General features: G+C 41.6%; 1 long non-coding RNA gene across 2 annotated transcripts in view; it reads left to right on the top strand.

Annotated features, from left to right (window-relative positions):
* Window positions 1–22029, top strand: part of LOC141095576 (uncharacterized) — a 220300-nt gene extending 198271 nt beyond the window's left edge. Inside the window, exons 4-5 of one of the 2 annotated variants that reach the window (XR_012233428.1) lie at window positions 19260–19682; window positions 21339–22029. This is a non-coding gene — a long non-coding RNA (uncharacterized lncRNA). The remainder of the gene's footprint in view (window positions 1–19259; window positions 19683–21338) is intronic. The other variant, XR_012233427.1, reaches the window with a different exon arrangement.
* The last annotated feature ends 1755 nt before the right edge of the window (window positions 22030–23784 follow it).

Genomic DNA, 23784 nt, shown 5'->3' with positions numbered 1-23784 from the left:
AAGACCAAAGAGCTGTCAAAGGACACCAGAAACAAAATTGTAGCCCTGCACCAGGCTGGGAAGACTGAATCTGCAATAGCCAACCAGCTTGGAGTGAAGAAATCAACTGTGGGAGCAATAATTAGAAAATGGAAGACATACAAGACCACTGATAATCTCCCTCAATCTGGTGCTCCACGCAAAATCCCACCCTGTGGGGTCAGAATGATCACAAGAACGGTGAGCAAAAATCCCAGAACCACGCGGGGGGACCTAGTGAATGAACTGCAGAGAGCTGGGACCAATGTAACAAGGCCTACCATAAGTAACACACTACGCCACCATGGACTCAGATCCTGCAGTGCCAGACGTGTCCCACTGCTTAAGCCTGTACATGTCCGGGCCCGTCTGAAGTTTGCTAGAGAGCATTTGGATGATCCAGAGGAGTTTTGGGAGAATGTCCTATGGTCTGATGAAACCAAACTGGAACTGTTTGGTAGAAACACAACTTGTCGTGTTTGGAGGAAAAAGAATACTGAGTTGCATCCATCAAACACCATACCTACTGTAAAGCATGGTGGTGGAAACATCATGCTTTGGGGCTGTTTCTCTGCAAAGGGGCCAGGATGATTGATCCGGGTACATGAAAGAATGAATGGGGCCATGTATCGTGAGATTTTGAGTGCAAACCTCCTTCCATCAGCAAGGGCATTGAAGATGAAACGTGGCTGGGTCTTTCAACATGACAATGATCCAAAGCACACCGCCAGGGCAACGAAGGAGTGGCTTCGTAAGAAGCATTTCAAGGTCCTGGAGTGGCCTAGCCAGTCTCCAGATCTCAACCCTATAGAAAACCTTTGGAGGGAGTTGAAAGTCTGTGTTGCCAAGCGAAAAGCCAAAAACATCACTGCTCTAGAGGAGATCTGCATGGAGGAATGGGCCAACATACCAACAACAGTGTGTGGCAACCTTGTGAAGACTTACAGAAAACGTTTGACCTCTGTCATTGCCAACAAAGGATATATCACAAAGTATTGAGATGAAATTTTGTTTCTGACCAAATACTTATTTTCCACCATAATATGCAAATAAAATGAAAAAAAAAACAGACAATGTGATTTTCTGGATTTTTTTTTCTCAGTTTGTCTCCCATAGTTGAGGTCTACCTATGATGTAAATTACAGACGCCTCTCATCTTTTTAAGTGGTGGAACTTGCCCTATTGCTGACTGACTAAATACTTTTTTTCCCCACTGTATGTTGTGGTAGAGAGTTCCAGAGTAGGGGTGATGCGCGAGAGAGAGTTCTTGTCCTCTTCCACTCAGAAGATGTTTTCATATTTAATTTCCTAGAGGAGCATTTCATGGATTATAAATCTCCTTCCTCCAGCTTGGCACTCTCCAAAAGGAGAAGCGTTACCCCTTAGACTAGTTATAGGCTGTTATGTATTGTGAGATTGTGGATTTTTTGTATGCTGTCAAATTAGTGCATACATCTTAAAGGGCTGATCACTATTGTATTGATATCACAGTACTGTGTAGAGTATGGGTGCTGTTACCATATAAAACTAGATTGCGACACCTTATTTTGATTGAGTTCTATATGAACCTCATCCATCTACAGAAAAGGACATGACCAAATTTGCTAGGATTGTGTCAGAAAATTTCTGGTTAGTCTCAGGCCAATTGGCAACTATTAATAAAATGAGATGATACCAATCTATATTGCCTATCAGTATGTCTTTGTAATGTGGGAGGCAACCCATGCATACACTGGGAGAACATACAAACTCCTTGCAGATGTTGTCCTTGGTGGGATTTGATCCCAGGACTCCAGAGCTGCAATGCTAACCACTGAGCCACCGTGTTGCCGTATATTGTTACAGTATGTGTGTTTCTTTAGGAAAACGAGATTATAATTTGTGAAGCACAGTTAAATATGTTGGTTCTCACGGTATATTCAGAAATAAAACAATTACAATTCTGATAATAATTTCTTGAATCATTGAGTGGTTTCAAAGTGATTCTGTTCCTCTCCAAAAAAAAGAACTGTAAACAGTTACACATATTTTATTGTTTGCTTGCAAATCTTAATTTTCCATCCTTTTTCACTTAGATGGATAGATTTGGAGTTTAATAAGACTTTTTGCATTACAGAGCACAAAACTGGTTTCTTATAGTCCTATAAGAACTCCACGTGTTATATATGTATTTTCCGGTTCATTAGAGGTTTTGCAATTTATTGTGAATCAAATTTGAATGGAAAATTTTGCAAAGCCTGTGAACTAGAATGTCAAACACTCCGCTTCTCTCCACTCAAATACTAAAACAATCAAAGTTGTGACTGCACATTTTGCAAATAAGGTAACAAAGCATAACTTTGCAAAAACAATCTTCTAGAATAAATGCATTAAAACAAACCTAAATGCCTAGCTATGCAAGTATTATGGAAAAGACATAGAAAAAAAAGATTACAAGTCTACATGTACTGTAGCAATACGATTGTAAAATGGAACAATATTACCAACTGGTTTATCTCTCATTACTGTCCGTTACATTTTTTTGTGGGTTTGGGGACCTATAAAAGCCTTTGGTAATTTAATGGTTGTGTGCACAAACTGCTAAATTCAGACTTTTAACATAAATACATGGCTTTCTCTTTTTTTCGATTTTCTACGGAATTAGTGCAGTTAATTGGAGCCCCGACAGTTTTCTTTATTCAGATTCAGTCATTGGCACCACTCTTAACAAGCTCAATAAACAATAGTCTTCTTAAAGGGTGAAATACACAGACTCAGCAATGTCTTTATTACAGCAGTGATCACACAACCGGGAAATAACTAGTGAATGTGGGAAAATCTAAACTTCCTTTACTCTGCAGAGGGGGTTTGTTCTTGCACAAAAGTTGGTGTAATGTTTACTTTCTTTTGTTCCTCATGTGCTACGTTCAAATTCAAGACGATGTCTCGAAGCCTAGGTCATGTGATGGGGGCAAAAGAGCTCCCTTGTCATGAGTTAGGAAAAAGATGGGAGCATGAATGGTCTGAATGTTTTTTGAAACAATCACATAAAGCACGTGATCTATGCAGAGAATGATGGATAGGTCTCCTACATAACAGTGTGAAAAATCTCATTAGAATTCTGCAACTGTGGCCTATTGAATGATTATTTCATTGCTTAACATGATTAGTCTAAAGTGATTTTCATTAATTTGACATGGTCGTTCTGAAGTACTGGGGGATTTTCTTTGTGTGCATGAAGATGATATCGTTGTCTAGACATCTTTCAGTGCATTGTCTTTTTAAATGTTTAGTAGAATGGCAATTAACAGTGAAAATTTCAACAAAATTTTGAACCAAAAAGTTCAATACTTCCAACATATTATTAGACAAGGCATGAGTAAGAGTAATGCTCAGGACAAAAAGGAAGTGACTCAAAAAAATTAACGTTAAAATGTAATTTTTATTAGATGATATTAAAATCCATGAAAAAACAAATTGCCCCACTGACTGGGGACACAAAGGTCACAAAAAGTAGTGATTTCCATCATATACGGTATTTATGAGCTGTATATATAAACATTGCTGTCTATGCTGACGATCGCTGGGGTTTCCATTTATAACTAGACAGCCTATGTCATTATAGAATTGTATGAATTGCATGACCCCTCCACCGGTGCGGTTTCTGCAGCCCCCTGCTTGTCACGGTCTCAGGCTCCTTTCTTCAGTGATCATGTGGTACCGCTCAGTAAGAGCCAGGAGGTTAAGAGAATTAGAAAGGAAAAAGTCATGAGGGAAGGAGAGTTTGTTACACACTGAGCGAGAATTCCAAAGTGCACAATTAAGAGAGACAGGTGGCATGCAGGGAATATTAATAAGATTAGAGGGGTTTCTGAGTGTAGCAGTTGGGGGGTTTGACTTTCTATAACATGGGGGACCAGGGTTGGGAGCAATGTCTCCTGCGACTAGGAGGAGGATAGAAAGAGTGAGCAGCTGGTTAAGTGATTTGTGAGAGCGTCTCTGATGTTGAATGGTGAGACTGAATGGATCTGTGCAATTTAACAATGTGAAAAGAGCATGAGTGCTATACATAGGAGAGGAAAGGAGCGAGGGGCCGATATGGATGGAGTGTAGAGAGTTCATGCCAGGGCGGTGGATGTGTGTGAATGCAGCGGCAAGGATATAAATTACACAAATGCATGTGGTATATATTTGTTGTACTCAAAATGTACAGGGAATAGATGTATATAAATGTCTTACCTGTCTCCTGCCCTGTCTAACTGCCATGTTATACCTGCCAGTACTTTGATACATGTACTTCGATTACATGTGCATAAATGCCCCCTGCATAAATGCTCCCCCAAGCTATGTCTGAATGTATAGGAGGCTAAGGCTTAGATTTTTTTTCTCTCTCTTCTCTTTAATCAATCAAACTAAATTGAGATAGCAGGACCCAATAAAATGTTGAGGTCAGATAAACAGATTTCCAGCACTACATGGATCATAAAGCACTTTGAAAAGTTTCTTGACCTCACAACATTAGGGGACAAGCAGAGTAAGTTGAAATTACTATATACCACATATATGCTTGCATAGTTGAAAACACATATAGCATTCAGGATTAACTGCTTGCTGACATTGAATGGAGTGGAGAAACACAGGAGTTGATTCAGAGCAGAGATTGAAAGAGCTGGTTACCAGATATAAGCTTGCATAGTTGAAAACACATATATATATATATCATTCAGGATTAACTGCTTGCTGACATTGAATGGAGTGGAGAAACACAGGAGTTGATTCAGAGCAGAGATTGAAAACCTGTATGAAGAGAATAGAGATGCGTGTCACATTCATCCATGCCAGTACATAGATACATGTACTTCGATTACATGTGCATAAATGCCCCCTGTATGCACTTAGAGATAATATTGGCAAACAAACAAGCAACTCTGGTAAACCGTTTGTTTGAGGCTTTCCCAGCACACAGCAGCGGTGCTGGTTCTCCAACGAGCCGTAGTGGGCACAATGGAAGAGGTGGTCGTGGTGTACACAGCAGAAGTGGCATTGGAGACAGGGGTTTAATGACCATGTTGTGGAATGATTTCTCAAGTACCGCCCACACGACTGCTCAAACAGCATCGAGTAAAAGTGACAGGAGGCAGCAGTTGTCATCTATGGTTACAAACTACTTTTCCTCCCATATCGATGTTCTCCCTCACAGGTCAATCCCCTTTGACTATTGGGCCTCTAAACTGGACGCCTGGACTGAAATGGCACAATACGCCTTACAGGAGCTCGCTTGCCCTGCTGCTAGTGTGTTATCTGAAAGAGTCTTCAGTGCTGGATCAATCATGACAGATTAAAGGACCCATCTGTCAACCCAAAATGTTGATGATCTAACCTTCATTAAAATGAACCATGCATGGGTTTCAAAGGATTTTGTCCCACCTTCCCCTGATGACACATAGGTTACCAGAAAAGTGCCTCGGTTTTTTCCTCCTCTTCCTTGGACTTGCCCAATTACGCCCTTTGCAGCAGCTGAATGTCCAGCCAACACATCTACATATGCCAATTTTTAAACCTCCATAACTGGGCTGCCCACCCCTCCCCCAACGGCTGGGTTCAAGACCTGGCATACCCGGGCAAGTGCCGTTGCTCTGAATAGGTGGATGGGCCCACTGATGGCCGACGGCAATGGCACAGGGCACCTCATAGTACAATACAGTGTCTCAGACGGTGGGAGTGCCCACTTGCCGTCAGACACACCATCGTACTATGAGGGGCCCTGTGCCAGTACCATCGACCACAATTGTGCCCCCCCTGCTTGGTTATGGCCACAGCACTTGAAAGTTGCAATAATTACCTCTCCCTGCTCCACCGCTGTGTAGTCTGGGCAGTTAAATCCTTCACAGGGACGGCCACTAGAAATTTGGTGTATTGATCAATGATGGTTAAGATGTAGCTATGGCCTGTCCTGCTGGCCTCTACCTTCTGATGATCAATGGCTACCATTTGAAATGGACGTCAGCTTACAAGCGGATGCAGTGGTGGTTTATGATCACCTTTCACAGTTGTGATAGTCACAGACGTGTGACATTCCTGCCACCATTTTTCAATGTCTCCTCTCATGCCAATCCAATGGAATCGCCTACGGCCTGTGGCTTCTGTCTTTTGCACTCCAAAATGACCAGACACATCATGATAGGCAGTGAAGACCATGGGTACATCTCTCCCTGTGATCACAATTTGATGGAGACAAGTAACGGTGATGTGATCCACGCTACTGCGATAAAGCAATCCTTTCTTCACAAAGAACCTTTTCCGCTTTCTCCACAGACACAGTAATTGAGGGTCTGCATCGCCTCTGCAACATATACCCGGAGGTTTTCCCGCGATGAGTAATTCCAAAATTTCTGCTAACACTCGACATTGCGTCTATACTTGTATCCATGTAGTTTCCAGTTGCGGAGATTCTTGACTGGCTTACTGAGACTGAAATATATACGAACATTTAAAAGTACCACAACACTGTAAACTGATGTACGCTATGAATACCTTTCCCTTTTTCTACTTTTTTAATTCTGGTGTAATACATAGTGAGCCTGTGAGTGTCTGTGTCTGACTCCGGAAGTATAGACGGAAATTTAACCCTAGACTGGACACGCCTGGTATGTGCTGATACAGTACCTTGTTTCAAAAATTTGTATTAAGGTATCATCTGTAGGATAACCAAATGTGGGGGGGAAACCTCTTCTTGCCACAGACAAACACAACACTGAGACAGAGTTTGTATTGAACAGGTCCGTTTTTAGTGCCCATCCTTCTGTCGACAACAGCAATTCACCACAGCCATTTCACATTTCTCTGTACACAGGCCCCGGTACCTTCACTTCCTTTGTAACTATAATCGTGGCGTCCTCTGTGGCTCTTGCACTGTGGCTGGCCTAGGCCCAACCACCACAGCGCTGCACCAGTCTGAGCACACCGTCCGTATGATAGCCCCAGGCCGTCTGCGGCTACCGTCCTCTGGCCCACCCCCCCGTGACCGCCTCAACTGTCAGTCCTCTCTGGAGCCTTTCCACTGTCTCTATTTCCTCAGCAGAACTTCCTCTTTACTGTGCTCCCTTCGCTGACTTACTCTTCTAGAACCTTCCCTCAGCCTTTTATACTTCCAGTTCTGGTAACTCCGCCCACCATCACCTAACAGTTTCTCTGACCAATGCTAGTTATTCAGTCCCACTCCTACACTCTCCACTGCTCTCCAATGGGCAAGCTAAAACACTGCACCCTTTCTCTTTATCTTAGCGGTTTCACACCTACACTGCGCTACACCTCTGCTTCTCACTACAGGCTGGTTTGTCTGTCAGTCCACCTTCCATACATCATCCATAGTGAGTGAGCATGTGTGGGTTACGCCTTCTATATATACGGTGAATCGGAGAAACAAATTTTTACACTATACTCGATACAGCTTGTATCCTGTTATACTGTACCTTTGTTCGACATTTAGCATTACGGTCCAATCCATACTGTGTAAGCGTCTGAGAGTGACTACGGGACTATTTATATGGAGATTTCAATTGTCCCCTAAAAAATATATACTTGCTATCTTGTTATCCAGGAACTTTTTTACAACATTTTTTATTATGGTCAAAACCAAACTGAGTGAGCGTCTGAGGGTGACTACAGAAATATATACCGATATTTTCAATTTGGCCAACACTGTATACAGCAGAACGCTTCTTATACAGTAACCTTTTTAGCTATTTAGATTCTGGTGTAATCCATAATGAGCCTGTAAACGTCTGTCTGTTACTCCAGCAATATACTATATTTGGAACTTTAAGATTACCCCAACACTGTATACAGCTGTATGCTTGTGTTGCATAACCCATTTACAGCTTTTCATATTCTTGTGTAATCCATACTGGGCCTGTGAGCGTTTGTGTCTGCCTCCTGAAATGTATACGGAGAATCAGAATGTTTACACTATACTATATATATCTTTTATCTGGTGATACTGTACCCTTTTTCAACTTGTTATTTTATTGGGCAATCCATACTGAGCCTGTGAGTGTTTGTGTATGCCTCATGAAATATATATGGAGATTTACTGTTATCCATAGACTGTATAGAGCTGTAAGCTTCTGATACAATACCATATATCTGCTGGTATTTTGGGTCCATTTTCAAAAACATGAGGAAGTATGGTGGAAGAGGATGCAGATGTGGGTGTTGGGGGCCACCTGGTACTGATGGTGGTGGTGCATCTGCTGGTAGTGCCAAAAACACAATAGCAGCTAAGTCAGGCGGTGTTGAGCCAGCGTCATGGTGTAGCTCTGGAAGGCATGTAAGGCTCCCTTTTCTGGGAGTAGGTAGACTGCTTTTAAAGCCGGAGTATCAGGAACTATTTGTGGCTTACATTGCTGAAACAGCCTCCAGCTCTATCGCCTCCTATTCTCAAGTTGTAAAAAATGCAAGCACTGAGTCGTAACTGCAGGCTTCTGGTCAGGAGCAACCACTTTCCTTGTGTCCTTCACCCACACCAAAAGTGAAGGATGTGGAAGCACACACCTCAGATTACTCCATGGAGCTCTTTTCACATACCATGCCTGGGTTAATTAAAAATAGGGCCCATCATGTACTGGAGCAATGTGAATGGGGCAGATCACACACTGGAGCAGCATCTAAGGGGCACATTATACACTGGAGCATAACAAATGTGGCCCATTATATATGGAGCATTATTAGAGCCCATCATACACTGGAGCATCATCCATGAGGCCCATCATGTACTGGAGCAATGTAAATGGGGCAGATCAGACACTGGAGCAGCATCTAAGGGGCACATTATACACTGGAGCATTACAAATGGGGCCCATTATATATGGAGCATAATTAGAGCCCATCATACACTGGAGCATCATCCATGAGGCCCATCATGTACTGGAGCAATGTAAATGGGGCAGATCAGACACTGGAGCAGCATCTAAGGGGCACATTATACACTGGAGCATTACAAATGGGGCCCATTATATATGGAGCATTATTGGAGCCCATCAGACACTGGAGCATCATCCATGAATCCATGAGGCCCATCATGTACTGGAGCAATGTAAATGGGGCAGATCAGACACTGAAGCAGCATCTAAGGGGCACATTATACACTGGAGCATTACAAATGGGGCCCATTATATATAGAGCATTATGTGGAGCTCATCAGATACTGTATGAAACATTATATGTGACTAATTATTTGGTATGGAAAAATATATGGGGCTCATTATTCTGTATGACGCACAATTTGGTGGCCATAACACTGTATGAAGTAATATACTGTCCTGTTTTTGAGCTATTGTACAATTTAAAATAGATCAGTCATGTCATGTAAGCAGTGAAGTATGTGTCATTGTACTATACCTATATTTCTGGGGCGTATCGGAGCATCATGAGTTGTGGTATGTGTTAAAGGGGCGCACTGACACTCTTTGGCCCAGGGCACACGAAAACCTGGAGCCAGCCCAACCCCCCCACAACTTTAGCCAAATAACCCCCAGTTTTCAATGCATAAGTATTATTAGGAAGTAAATTAAGGTTGACAAGCTTCAGTTATAAGAATTGATGTTTTTGGCATTGAAATGGGCACTGTAGGTGCGTTTACTGTCATCCACTCCCTGCCGACTTTGCTTCCCCATTGACTTGCATTGGGTTTTGGGTTTCAGTCGGCCTTCGAATTTTCCCTATAGTCGGCCGATTTCATTCAACCCGACTTTTGAGAAAGTCGGGTTTCATGAAACCCGACTCGACCCGAAAAAAGGCAAAGTCGCTCATCTCTATACATGAAGTATCATTATATATTTACTACAGTAAATGTGGTTTTGTGTCACGTTTTTGTTGTCTTTTGTGCTGGTTGGGAGGAACAGTTATTCTGAAAGAACAGAGATGGGAAATTGATATAAGAGAATGCTATATTGTGGCCATCCTCTATGGACATTACTGTCTTGAATAATGATGCCTTTGTTAAATTTTAACTAATAAACTGCTTCAAATTGAAATTTAATGTTGTCACATTTTTTACACAGTTTTGAAAATTTTCTAATGAATGCCTGTAGATATTTTGTCTCTTTAAGAGTTGCATATAACATCATTGGCATGTCATAAGTCATTGGTGTTGCTTTCACTAGTGGAAAATCCTTCCTCATCTTTTTCTCTTTTGGATTCGGTAACTTTTGAAAAATTGAAGATCTGTATTCGACCTTATCTAACTTTTTGTCCCATCTAAAATTGTTATAATTTCCATATTCTCTCATGACTTTTGTTGATTATTAATGAGGTTGCTCATAAGAAAAATGACATGCTTAGTGACAAACATGGCTGAAACCTCCCCCAAAGATCAACCTTTTTGAGATGACCACCCTCGTAGAGAGGTTGAAGTTTTATGACATTTTTTCTGTTTTAGGCAAAACTGTGGTTTACTCTCCCCTCTTCCCTGGCTGCCTGTGCCGAGTCTCCACCGCTCCTCCCAATTTATGTTAATGTCTGATGTCATGTCAACAGGGAGCTCAGTGGCCCATGACATCCACTTGGGCACCACTGTTGAGCTCAGTTTTTGTCTACAGCACCATCGAGGTGACGTCAGCTCTGAAAAAAACAATAACCAACAACGAGAGAAGTAGAGGAGACTCATAAATCTGGAAAGAGTGACTAAAGCGCTCATTTTTCTTAAACAAGTTGTTGCCTTGTGATAGCCTTTTTCTGAAACCACAAAAGCTCTTTAAGAAGAATATACTAATAGAAGGGAATGTGGTAAAATATAACTAGAACCTATACTCACCAGAAATTTCTCTGACACTCCAGCGCCACCTCTACTTCTCAACTTCTCCTATAGTGATCACAAGTTGTTCATGCACATGTATGGTACACGTCTGCACAAACTATTATAGAATCAACTTAGTAACTGGGACTTTGTACCAGAAGCGTACACGGCTAACATTCAGGATATTAGTTATGAATCGGATCAATGTGGTTGCTGATGAATATTCGAAAGGGGTTCATTTCTTTTTTCATAAGTAGCGCTGATTGGTCAATCCTACAGCCCGGCATATTATACTGAATTAGATTGGTTAGAGCTCTCACTGCAACTGACTCCTCAGACTCTGAAAAGTGAAAATGGCTGAAAAATGTCATAAAAAGTCAATAAAAGAAAATAACAAAGAAAAATTCACCATTCAACCAATTGTTTAGAAATGAAAACATCTTGAATACTCATTAAGCTACAACATTAGGCAACAGATAGACCTTGGGTTTAATTTCAACTGGATACATGGTATAAATATTCTAAGAACCGGGTCTCTATTTCACCAAACCAATACAGACGGTCAGATTGCTATTATTTAGGCTGGGGCTACACGGTTTCTTTGGCAGCAGCGTATGTCATGCGGCTGCTCTATGCAGCTGCTACATCGCGTCATAATGCAGGTGAATGGGGTCGCATTGCAACTCCTAAGGAACAGTGACTGCGACAAGCAAATTGCAAAAAATCAGAAGCAGTTGAATTTTTTCATGACTTTCTGGATGTGATCTTAGCCCTAAGGGTCACAATGCGACTCCATTCACCTGCATAATGCTGAAATGCACCAGCTTTATGGATTGATTTTTGGTCACAAAATTGCCATGTAATCCCAAATCTTAAATATACCTTTTTTTATGTTTAGTAGCTTTTGGTAGGGAAGAGCGATCCACCTAATTTATATAGTTTATAAAGTCTTTTCGATGGTTTCAGCCTATACTGTTATTGTGCAGTGATCGATCTCTATTAGTGAAGAGCAACCATGCTCGGATAAGGCGTTATCTGAGCATGCTCGAGTGCTAACCGAATGCCTTCGGTGTGCTTGAAAAATTTGTTCGAGTCCCCCGTGGCTGCATGTCTCACTGCTGTTCGACAGTCACAAGACATGAAGGGATTGCCTAGCAAACAAGGGATCCCTGCATGTGTTGCGGCTGTTGAACAGTCATGAAACATGCAGGCGCGACCACTCGAACATAGTATTCGAACACACCAAAGATATTCTGCTAACACCCAAGCATGCTCAGATGACACCTTATCCGAGCACATTCAGCCATCACTAATCTCTATATTATCTTGAGGATGGTCCGGTTCTTGTGAGCAAGCATTGCTAGGAGAGATCCAGTAGCTCACTGTGCAGCCACATCTGTCCTGTTCTAGTTAAGTGAATGTAATGGTCCTGAGCATGTGTGGTAGTTCTAAATCCATACGACTTTTGTGCACTTGCATGCAATTTAGAGGGAATTTTTTTAGCAGGTTTGTGCTATGTTATCTGAGAGCTGCATGATATAGGGGCAGAGACCCTGATTTCAGTGTTATGTCACTTAATGGGCAGCTTATTGCCGTTTCACTAAAATCAGTGTTTTATCACTAGAGGACTACTTGTCTCATGCCATGTAGTCCTCCTGCTCCATGTAACTCTGCCCTCACCGCTGTACATAGATGGCCTGAATGTTCGGAATGTGGAGCAGCCAAAAGAAGACTAAAAAAATCAGAAATCCTGGTATGCAAATGAATTTAAAGCAGATCTGTCACGTCATTTTCGGATACAATCTACATACATTATTAAATAGAGCGCTAAGACCTGATGAGACTCGTGTATTTACTTTAAAGATCCAAGTCACAGTGGCTGTAAAATCTTTTTTTGAAAGTTTTCTGAAAATGAACATTCCCAGAGTCTCATTACTAAAATGTTAATTTTAATACTAGGATGGGAAAACTTTGCTGAAAGATATTTACAGCCATTCTGAAATGAATTTTCAAAATAAGTACACCTTCTTTTTCAGGTCTAAGGATCCTAGGGATCTATTTTCTATTATATGAAGTTTGTTTTGTAAAATCTGATGTCAGATTGTTTTTATTTGACATTTCAGCTGGGTAATATTGGAGGAATAATAAATGAATAATCCTTTCGATAAACTGGTTGTATTTTTGAAAATAAATCTCAAAAAGTAAGCAATATTCAGAAGCGCTTTCCTAATTCAGCAGATTTTTCTTCCGAAGGTATTTTAACTGTTGTAAATATTTAGTATCACTACAGCAAATAGTCCTGACTCATGTCATGCCAAGTACTAGACTGTGCTCCTCATAGCCCAAAAAGGCAATTTTACTCTTCTGGCCAAATGCCTATGCTCCGACACCACGATGCACATCTCAGAGGACTGTGGCAGGAACTGATATCATTAATAAGCTCCACAGCTTGAATATCATTTTCATGTTAGCGATCTATAATCTACTTAAATAAAAACAGTATTACATGGGGTGGCAGATTTTTAAGAGGAAATTTACAGCTTTGGTCAATGTGGACTATTTATTGAATGAAAAGTGCAAATGTTTTTCCTAGTTAACAGTATCTCTTATTTTCACCTAAAGTCAATGTTGGAAAAAAGTACTTAAATTCAGGAGCTTTTGTATCAAGAAATATACTCTTCAACATTGAAATTGCAATACCAAGAAGGAAAAGTCATGGAATGATGGAAATCATGATATGCAAATTATGAAAAAATGGAAACAAATTTTTCTAAAACATCTCAAATCCCCGCATGTGGACACCTTAGCTGCTCTCAGTGAAGTTATTTGAATGTGAAGTCTGAAGAATGTTCTGCCTCGATGAATGTGCTTTGGCAAATCATCAAGATCTGCTGCTGGCAGGTTCCTTTTCAGTTGTCAACCAATGACATCCCAGATTTGCTCAATTGGATTCAAATCTGGACAGTGTAGGTCTGGAGAAGATGGGGCCCACCATGCTGTAATATCAAAATAAGACAAGACAAAATCTGCAACAAAAAGGAATTATGACAGCACTGGCTATGTTAAGCATGTTTCACAAGCATGTCAAACTAAATATCAGAGATTTCTTTCGTTTTTCTTACTGACATGTTTTTCTAATGGTTTCCCTTCTTGTACTACGTTGGCTTTCGTGGACTACATTGTAACAGCATGGGATGTAATTTGTTAATAAAATGGTTAAAGGGGGATGGCGTCAGGTAGTGTTTTTCTTTTTTTTATGACTAAAGTAATTTTATTTTTTAACACTTTATTTAAGCATTAGTAATGGAGGTATCCAACAGAAACCTTTAAATTATTAACTCTGGAGCAGAGCCTGCTCCAGGTTTTCGAAATGAGAAGCAAAGTAATTAAGATCTATCAGTCTGGGAAAAGTTATAAAGCCATTTCTCAAGAGGACTCCAGCCAACCACAGTGAGAACTATTATCTACAAATGGCAAAAAGATGGAACAGTGGTGAACCTTCCCAGGAGTGTCCAGCCAACCAAAATTACCCCAAGAACACAGCGACAAATCTTCCAAAATGTCACAAACACCACAATAACATCCAAAGGACTGCAGGCCTCACATGCCTCAGTTAATGTCAATGTTCATGATTCCACCACAAGAAAGAGACCAGTCAGATATGGTCTGCATGGCAGAGTTTCAATATGAAAGCCACTGCTGAGCAATAAGAACATAAAGGCTTGTCTCAGTTTTGCCAGAAAACATTTTGATGATCCCCAAGATGTTTGGGAGAATACTCTGTGGACTGACAAGACAAATGATGACCTTTTTGGTAGGTGCATGTCCCATTAGGTTTGGATTTCTTTTTCCCTTAATAATTAGATCTTCATTTAAAAACTGCATTTTGTGATTACTTGTGTTATCTTTGTCTACTATTTGCTTTTGCTTTGTGATCTGAAACATTTAAGTGTGACAAACATGCAAAAGAATAGGAAATCAGGAAAGGGCAAATACTTTTTCACACAACTGCATTTAGGTGAAATGTGTCGAGTTATAGAATACTTTCTTTGAAAGGTTTTTTTGTATGTACCAATTGATAATTAGCTTATTATTACCCTTTCACATTAAACTTTGAGCATATTTTTTTATTAGAAGTATATCATTCCATCCTGTGATACACTGAGCACAAGCAACATTTTACCACTGTGTGTGTATTCAGACTCATATCAGACTCTCTCCTACCATGGAAACCTTCAAAAAGAACCCGAATACTCACCTCTTCCGACAAGCCTACAACCTGCAGTAACCACCGATCCACCAAACCGCTGCACGACCAGCTCTACCCTCACCTACTGTATCTTCACCCAGCCCTCGGGGGCAGGGTCCTGTCTCCTCCTGTACCAGTCATGACTTGTATTGCTCAAGATGATTGTACTTGTTTTTATTATGTATACCCCTCCTCACATGTAAAGCACCAAGGAATAAATGGCGCTATAATAATAAATAATAATAAAAATATTCTTATTTTGATCCATCATTAAGTTGCAATATTTTGCCTGTGTTTGGTTTGGGTAGAAGGTGGATTGGTCATTGTAGTGATTTGAGACAGTGATAGGTTACCAATGTGTTTGGTTTTATACATGAACCATTTCTACTAAATTGTATCACTTCTAGGGCATAATAGGGAAAAACAGAGATAGCGGACATTAAGCGGTGGTGCCATTTGCCCTTGGAGGGTGCCAACCTCCAAGCTAGGTAGGGAGTCAGAGCAGAGGGTAATAGGGTTGATATCTTTCTGACCCAATACCCCACCCTGGTTGACCCAGCCCCATTAGCACAGTATTGGTATCTGCCACTACTATTAAACGACACCCCCTCCCCTCCTCCATTTTCTAGTAATTGAAAATTTTTTGGCTTCTGGACTTGAATATTGAATATTTTAAGTAAACTAATAAAAGTAACATTTCATGTAGTGTAATTTCTGTGAATTACGTGACGGTAAAGGAACAACAACTGTAGCAATCGGGTTTCAGGAACAGCACATCATCAGAGGCACATCCTATGACTAGCCATTCCAGTCACTTGACCTCAAACCAATTCCATCTGTGACTTAGGTTGCATATAAATAGGCAAAATTACTAACTATTCCATGATTATTGTTGCCCCACATATCTACCATCACAATCAGTGTCCTCCATGGACTGAAACATCACATAAGGCTTGAGCTTCATGGCAACAAAAGTAGTACTACAGTAATTCTTGGAAAGGGGTTACAGGGGTTGTCTCACCTTGAGGTAAAAGTCTGCAGTCACACTATGTGGATTCTCCAGTCTCGGCACAATTTGTATATTCTTGATCACATTTAGACTAGCTGTGTCCTGACTCGCTCAATCCACTTGCATTGAGAAAGGCCATGTACATGTAGTTGGCACGTGACCACATCTATGCAAATTGCATATCTGTGGTAACACGCATGCCAATTTCTGGCACCGGCATTGGGGAATCCTGACAGCGCACACATTTCACACTGTAAAGATTCACAGGCGTGTAGTCACCTAGAGTGACTACAAACTTGCACCACAAGGCCAGCCAACTCTTCTCGCCAAACCTGTTAGGAGTCAGGTTCCTGCAGCTGCGCAGCGGGAATCCAGAGCCTTGCATCCTGCGGTCTCCCATCCTTCTCCGACCGCTCAGGAGCCTGCACAGCAATCTCAGCGTCACAGGCGCTCTGCTCCGACCAGCTCTGTAGGACTGGTTGTTGCTATCACCTCTGGGTCAGCAATTGCAGCGAAGGCTGCCCTGCAGCAAGCCACTCCAGTGGCTAAGTCCTCTCATCACGCTACTGGGCATGCTCACGAGACGATCTCCCATTGGAGATCGGGAGTCACATGCTCAGGTCCTTCTCCTGATCTGATTGGTCCATCCCAGAGATGTGGAAGGTCCCGCACGGCTATAAAAGGGCCGCATGGCCACTCGGCCAATGCGCTAGTGTAGTCTCTAATTGCTACTGTGTGAATGATGATGGATGCATGAACCTGCGAATGACTCACTAAGATCCCCTCCCTCTGATATTACGTGTGTGGATAGGGACTTATCCTTAGAGTCAGCGCCAGTCAGTGGCATGCTACAAGCCATAGTGCTCATCTCCACAGAGCTAGCGTCCGACAGTGCACCCCTCCTGGGCATTGTCTTATAGCGGCTGAGTCAGTTGCCGCCCTGCGGTCAGCAGCACTTGTGGGCATCCGCGGTAGCGACGCCGCACGCACGGTAGGTCTAGACGGACACCGACCCTGTGTCTTGGGCCCGAGTCCTGTGACCATATACTGTGCGTGCACACCGCTGAGTCCTGTGAGGTCAACAGGCTCGGCATTTACGTTTATGCCTTAAGGCGACTCTGTGAATATAACAGAGTACGCCCAGTGCACACCGGGTGACGTTCAACCCGTGTGCGATATACCACCATATTGTGCATCTGCCATTATATAGCAGCAGTTTAACACCTCTGCACGGTGGACCCCGGGCAGTGAACGCACTTTCTATTATTTTATATTTAGTGCGTTCCGCCGTCCCTAACAAAACCCCTTTCATGCTTGTGAGGAGTTTTACTTTACATTGCATCTACTTTACTCTTACAATAAATGTCTTACATTTTCAGTATGCTTGTGTGAAACGAAAAGAAGTCATAGAAAAGCAGCAAAACATTCCGAGAACCTTGCAAAGACTGTAAATATAATTTAATGAAAATGATAAAAGAGCAATTTTATTTAATTCATTATCATTCCTTTCATGCTAGAGATTTGTGAATAGTCTATGCTTTTACAATGATTGCTATACAATTGTATTACATGAAAATAGGAAGGGTAAAGCAACAAAACACTAAAAAAACATGTCATATGAAACGGAAGCAAGCAAGTTATATGCTTATAAGCCCTCATCCAACAATAGCATGATCCATTATCTTTTATTAATAATGCCCAGGAATATAGGAATCATTATACTGCAGCAGTACAAAATCATTTTCCCAAATCAATCTGTGCTCACAATGACTTTCCGTGCTCTACATACAGGACATGACTTCCTTTATGCCGTGCTCATTATTGTTTAGAAAGAGTGGGCAATGCAGCCATGGGTTTATTCTTCTTTTATTAACAGAATGCAAAGAATTTATAATACAGATGTCCTTAATCTGCAGGTTATGTCGTAATCGCCGTGTGAATTGGAACGCTACCTTGGCCTCTGTACCAGGGTTTATTTGTGCATTGTCAATATATGAATTGTTTAGTGTGATGTCATGGGCTGAAAATCTTTCTTGCCATTTAATCCCACTGCTGAGGATATACAAATAAATCTCCATTCAGTAGGTAGGTATAATCATAGCCTCCAACAATGTAAAATGGAGAACAGGTACCACAAGACCTACATCAACTTTCCCCTAGTCATATGAAATAATGGGCAACAGCAAAGTTTTGGCATTGTCTTTTTACTGGCTCAGCAAAGATTCCTTTAACCGCTTCACAGCATATGACATATGTTTACGTCATATGCCATGTCCGGGACTTTGATGCGGCTTCGGCACTGGGCCTGCATCTTTCCCCGCTCACTACAGCTGATTTAAACACCTATCATGTGCACCGTGGGTGGATCGGTGTTCCACGCATGACTGTTAATCAGTTAAATCCTGCTATCCCTTTGACAGCGGTATTTAACACATGCCAACCGGAAGCGCATCACAAATCCCACCCATCAGAACCCCAGTCACATGATCAGGGGAGGGGCTCTGAAAGCTTTTCTTTACAGCCTGGTGTCTGCAGAAGACCCCTCAGACATTTTTTGGTCCGTTACAACATTGTAATAAAATGCAATAAAAGGCGAGCAAAACATAGGGAACTACCCCAAATTGGTGTCAATAAAAAAGTCAGCTCAGGGCATAAAAAAATAAGCCATCACTCAGCCCCAGATCCCAAAAAATAAAAACACTAGGGGTCTCAGAAAATAGTGACAAGTGCAAACACTTTTTTTCATACAAATTTCAGAAAAAATGTTCACCTTTAAAATAGAAAACAAATCAAGTTTAGCCTTTGTACACATATACTGACCTGGGGATTCATATTGCCAGGTCAGTTTTACCATATAGTGAACGTGATAAATAAAAATGCAAAAGAAAATTCTGGAATTGTACTTTTTTTTGCTATTTCATCGCACTTGGAAGCTGAATAAAATGATACCTTGATAAGTGATCCGATGTCTAATTCCAGAGAAATTCATGTTTTCCTTAATATGTAAATGAGCTGTTAAGATCTATGGGCCGGTAAAGATCTCCGAAAGAGTCCGCCTCCAGAGCTTATTTTAAATGTAAGGAAATGAACCATGTAATGATTGACAGGTTTGGAAAGTTTGGGTTTGGATAGTTTCCCTTTAAAAAAATTAAAAAAAAAAAAACCTCAAAACTTAATGGAAACAATATGTCCTCTTTTCCTTTTAATAGCTCCAGTTTTCTAAGATGTGAAGATGAAGGAGCCTTCTCCAGTCTGCAGATTTCAGCTACTTCCACAGATGTTCAATAAGATTTAGATCACGACTAGTGATGAGCGAACGTTTGTTTGTTAGGCAATTCTTGCAAGTGTTGAGGCTGTCTAATAGCCGCGAAGCATGCAGCCGCAGGAACTCTAACATATTATCCGAGCACGCCTGAGATACTCGGGTAACAGCCGAGCATGCTTTGATAGCACTTTATCTGAGCACATTTGCTCATCAAAAAACCACGACTCATAGAAGCCACTTCAGAGCAACTGCTCTCTTACTTCCTCCGGATTTCTGTGATTTCGCCAAAAGCCATAAGAGTGAAGCCAGAGCTGATTGACCTCAGAGATCCAGTGATTACAACGCTGGAACGGTGCCAGATCCGGAGGTGAGTTTAAGAATTCATATTTTACAATGGGGGAAATAGGGATTGAGAAGGGGAAAACCCATTTAAAGGGAATTTGTCAGCAGGCTTTAGCTATGTAATTTGAGCACAACAAGAGGTAGGGTTTAAAACAGAGGATTCGATGATGTGTCACTTACTAGGCTGTTTGCTCTTTTTACTCACAATGAAGATTTTATTACTAGGACATTATCGTTGCTGTGACTAGCTGGCCACATGAGCACTGGTCCGACACCACCCTATCCTGTGATAGGCAGCTCACTGTCAATAGGCCATGTATCTGGAGAGCATGGTGTGAGGGGGGCAGCTTTTTGAGCTGTGCTACATGCTGCATCTAAAACTCTTTTTGTGTCACAACTAGAGATGAGCGGACTTGTTCCAAAACGATCGCCAATCTCAAACTCAGCACAAACATAGCACATTCGGATTCGTGTTCAGTTTCCCAAGCATTTTTCTTCAAAGTTGGCAAAATTCGACCACAGTTTGCTAAATGATCGCATTTCCACTAATGTTTTTCTTAGGACTTTGGCTAAGATAGTAGTACTGTATGATGAGCAGGGAAGAAGTGTTTTTTGAGGGGAGGGGGTGTGTATAGGTCAGAGGCACGGCGGAGTGTAATGTTTTTTAGATAACTTAATGTGTTTACATTCCAGCAGCCAATCAAGGCACAGAAACCATCCACAATGTTACCATGACACAAGGGCTTCTGTCATTGGCTGCCGAAGTCACATGTCCTTTTCCATATAAAAAGCGGACATGATGGTGTGCTGGCACCATTTTTCAGTCTAACAGCGCAAAGAGGCTGCTCCTGTTGATACAGGTGCAAGTTGTCATATAGTAAGATAGGATCATGTCCTGTGCGAAATCACCCTTCCAGCATATAACTACCGTAGCTTGTGCTAATAGTGCTGTGCAGGAAGGAGTTCATATTTCCTACTCACAATCGTTTGGTATGAGAAGAAACTTGGCACTCAAAATGATGAAAAAAATTTTTTTTTATTTTTATAGCAATCAAAGTTTGAACGTTTTCAGTCTTGATAAGACCTTCATCAGAACTGATTGCTATGAGTTTCAGGGAGACCTTGTAAAGGAGCACTATGAGAGGCAACACTGCTGTGTGCGATGTCCGTAGCTGAGGAGTTGTGGACACCTTTCCAGCAATGACTGTCTTTACTAAACCTGGAGCCAGGGAAGGTCGTGTGCGCTAACGGTGCAAACCTATTGTCGGCCCTATGCCAGTGCAACCTCACACACATGCCTTGCGTGGCTCGCATCCTTAACCTAATGGTACAGCAATTCCTCCTAATCGAAGCATTGCTGCAGAAATCACGGTCGCTGTGTGCTCACATCCGACAATCGCACCCCGCAGGTCGTCGACTTGCATTGCTACAGAGGTCTTTCGGCCTATTGGTTAACGGTTTGATTTGTGATATGCTGACATGGTGGAATTCCACTCTGTACACATTGCAGCGATTGTGGCAGTAGCGAGGAGCCCTGGTTCAGTGTGTCCTTTTGCATAGCCTGGGCCAACGCAGTACAAGCGTGGTGCAGATGAAGGACTTCTGCACCCTTGTGTTCAGTTTCAAAATGGCTAGTAAGATGGTTAGAGTTGACGATGCCATCATCAGCATCTCTTTACAGGTCATCTTCATTCTGGAGCACACATTGAATAGTCTGTGTGAGGATGTGGTGGTCCCAGAGGAAGAGGTGAAAGCACAGGAAGATGCGGAAGGGATAACAATATCTCTAAGTTCCGGACCGTCATCACACAGGTAGGTGCCATGGGAGGGTCGACTACAGTGTTTGAAGAGGCTCCTAGTACCAAACAAAAATGTTAGTGAAGTACAAACAAGGAGAAACCTGAGTCCATGCTACTTGATAAAAACATGTATTTTATTGAAAAAACAATCACAAACCCAAAAACACGTAAGAAATGGACAAAAGGAGATAAAGATAAAACAGTGAAAACAAATCCAGAGGTAATAGGGCAGGTAACGCTGCTGATGTAATAATAACCAGAGGGTTATACATGTGATTAATCCATGAGGGTAAGTATAAATGATGACTATCCTGAGGAGCAGATCAAAAGTAATGATCTGGTGACAAGAGCATGAATTCACACATGGTATGTCAGAGCAACATAAGTTCACATGGGAATAGAACTCTAATAGTACATGCTCTGTGGCATAGACTTCAGCCTTGCTGAAGCTGACAGCTGAGGGCTGCAGCCTGAAGTTCTAAGTTTTGCTTGGCTGGTTATCAAAAATACAGGGGAACCCCACACTTCAGCACCCAGCGCAGGGGAACAGCACAAACAGTACCATTGATTCCCAGGCACCGGTAATTGTCACACTGATGACACACAGATGTCATCCATGTGTCATTAGTGTGCACGTGTGTGGGACGTTTTGCTGCCCATGCTGCTACTGGAAACATTGATATCTGAAAGAGACCTTGAATAACTTAATCATTTACTGAACTTTGGCCGACTTTTGCTGATCATCCACCCTCAGCCATCAGACTACTACCGTGCATGTACAAGAGCGAGGATGCATTGCCAAGTCTCCCGGACATGTGCAGAATGGCATAAAGATGCCATGTCATAGACGAGAGTGCAGAGCGGAGAAGATGGCATGCACACGCCAATCTCAGAGGCACCAGATACAAAAATATATATAACAATCATCCTCTATCTGGGAGACCTGGATGTAACATTAAGGGAAAAGAGTGGAAAAGTCCAACAACATATAAAACAAATATTACACATTATATCAAGCAAATAATATGTGCTGCCAATTGGTCATAAGTTCCTCTGGACATGTAGTATTGGCCACAGCTGTCATAAATTGTCTCAGGCTTCTTCCCCCAAGTTTTTTGTGAGTGGTAAGACAAAAGACAATAATGGATATACCCGATCCAAAACTGAAGTGCAGATGAACAAAGATATCAGTGTAAAAAGAAAATATACTGTATACTCATATTGAGAAAAAATAAAAAGTAATAAAAAGACATGAAAAATATACCCACATGGAGGTGGTGGCAATTTTAGCTACAGAAAAAATGAGAAACTCAATGTTACATTTTGACCAGATGAGGTCAGGGTACCCAGAGAGACAATTCATCTTGCTTCACATTGCGTAAGAAGTTTTTTTTACATCTCCACCCCTTATACCAGTGTGGATAATATTAGTACTATGTGCTTTAAAGGTTTAGGGGTAACAGTCATGGTGGGTTCAAAAATAGCAGGGAATCGTTTTTAACTCCGTAATGTCAGCCGCTGTCCTGGCTGCATCGCTGTCCCTCACACACTCGAATTCTCAATTCCCTTTGCGTGAGCCCCACATAAATTTTTGGGAAGTCACATGTGGCATAATATACCACATTGGTACTGCTAAACGTTATGTGTTCTTTGATGAAGAAATGTTGTAGTCCGTCTGCAGAATTGAAAGTGGTGCTGTGAAGGACATTGATGCAGGCAAGAAGCGGCAGCATGTTAAAAAGCCTGGATTGGGACCTCTACTTCTGAAGGGGCTTACCAATCAGGGTATGTTTCACTTTTAACGAAAATGTCTTTTAAGTTTTTTGTACGTCTAGAGATCATGAGAGGAGCAGCTGGTAAACAGGAATATAATGACAGTTCGGTTTTCAGAATTGACAAATGTTTACTCAGAATTGCTCTCATGTTCTGCCACTCATGGGTATAGGTTGAAATAAATCGCACCCTTCCATCCTGCTTCTTACATTTAGATGATTAGTAGAGAAGTGAATTGTGTGATGTGTGTTTAGCTTTCCTAAAATGCACCTCTGACCATAACCCCTATCCTCAAAGCTAGACCTCAAGTCCCTACCCTATACCTCGAATCTTTCCTCCAATGACTAACCGGGACAGCACGAATAGTGGCCGCACTACGGGAGGATGTGGCATGCATCAAAGCATTAACAGACGTGAACTTCCTAAAGACATCAGTCTGAATGTAGGCATCATTATCAACTTGTAAGCTGATGTCAAGGAAATCCAACCTCCTAGTAAGAAACTTATAAGTCAATCAAATGTTAAATCCCCTTCCAAAAAAATCAGCAAATCATA

Source organism: Dendrobates tinctorius, unplaced genomic scaffold, assembly GCF_039654945.1.
Source record: "Dendrobates tinctorius isolate UK_male_01 unplaced genomic scaffold, ASM3965494v1 ptg000070l, whole genome shotgun sequence".
Classification (NCBI taxonomy): Eukaryota; Metazoa; Chordata; class Amphibia; order Anura; family Dendrobatidae; genus Dendrobates; species Dendrobates tinctorius.
Note: the sequence above shows the minus strand (reverse complement) of the source record. Positions and strands in the feature narration are given on the sequence as shown.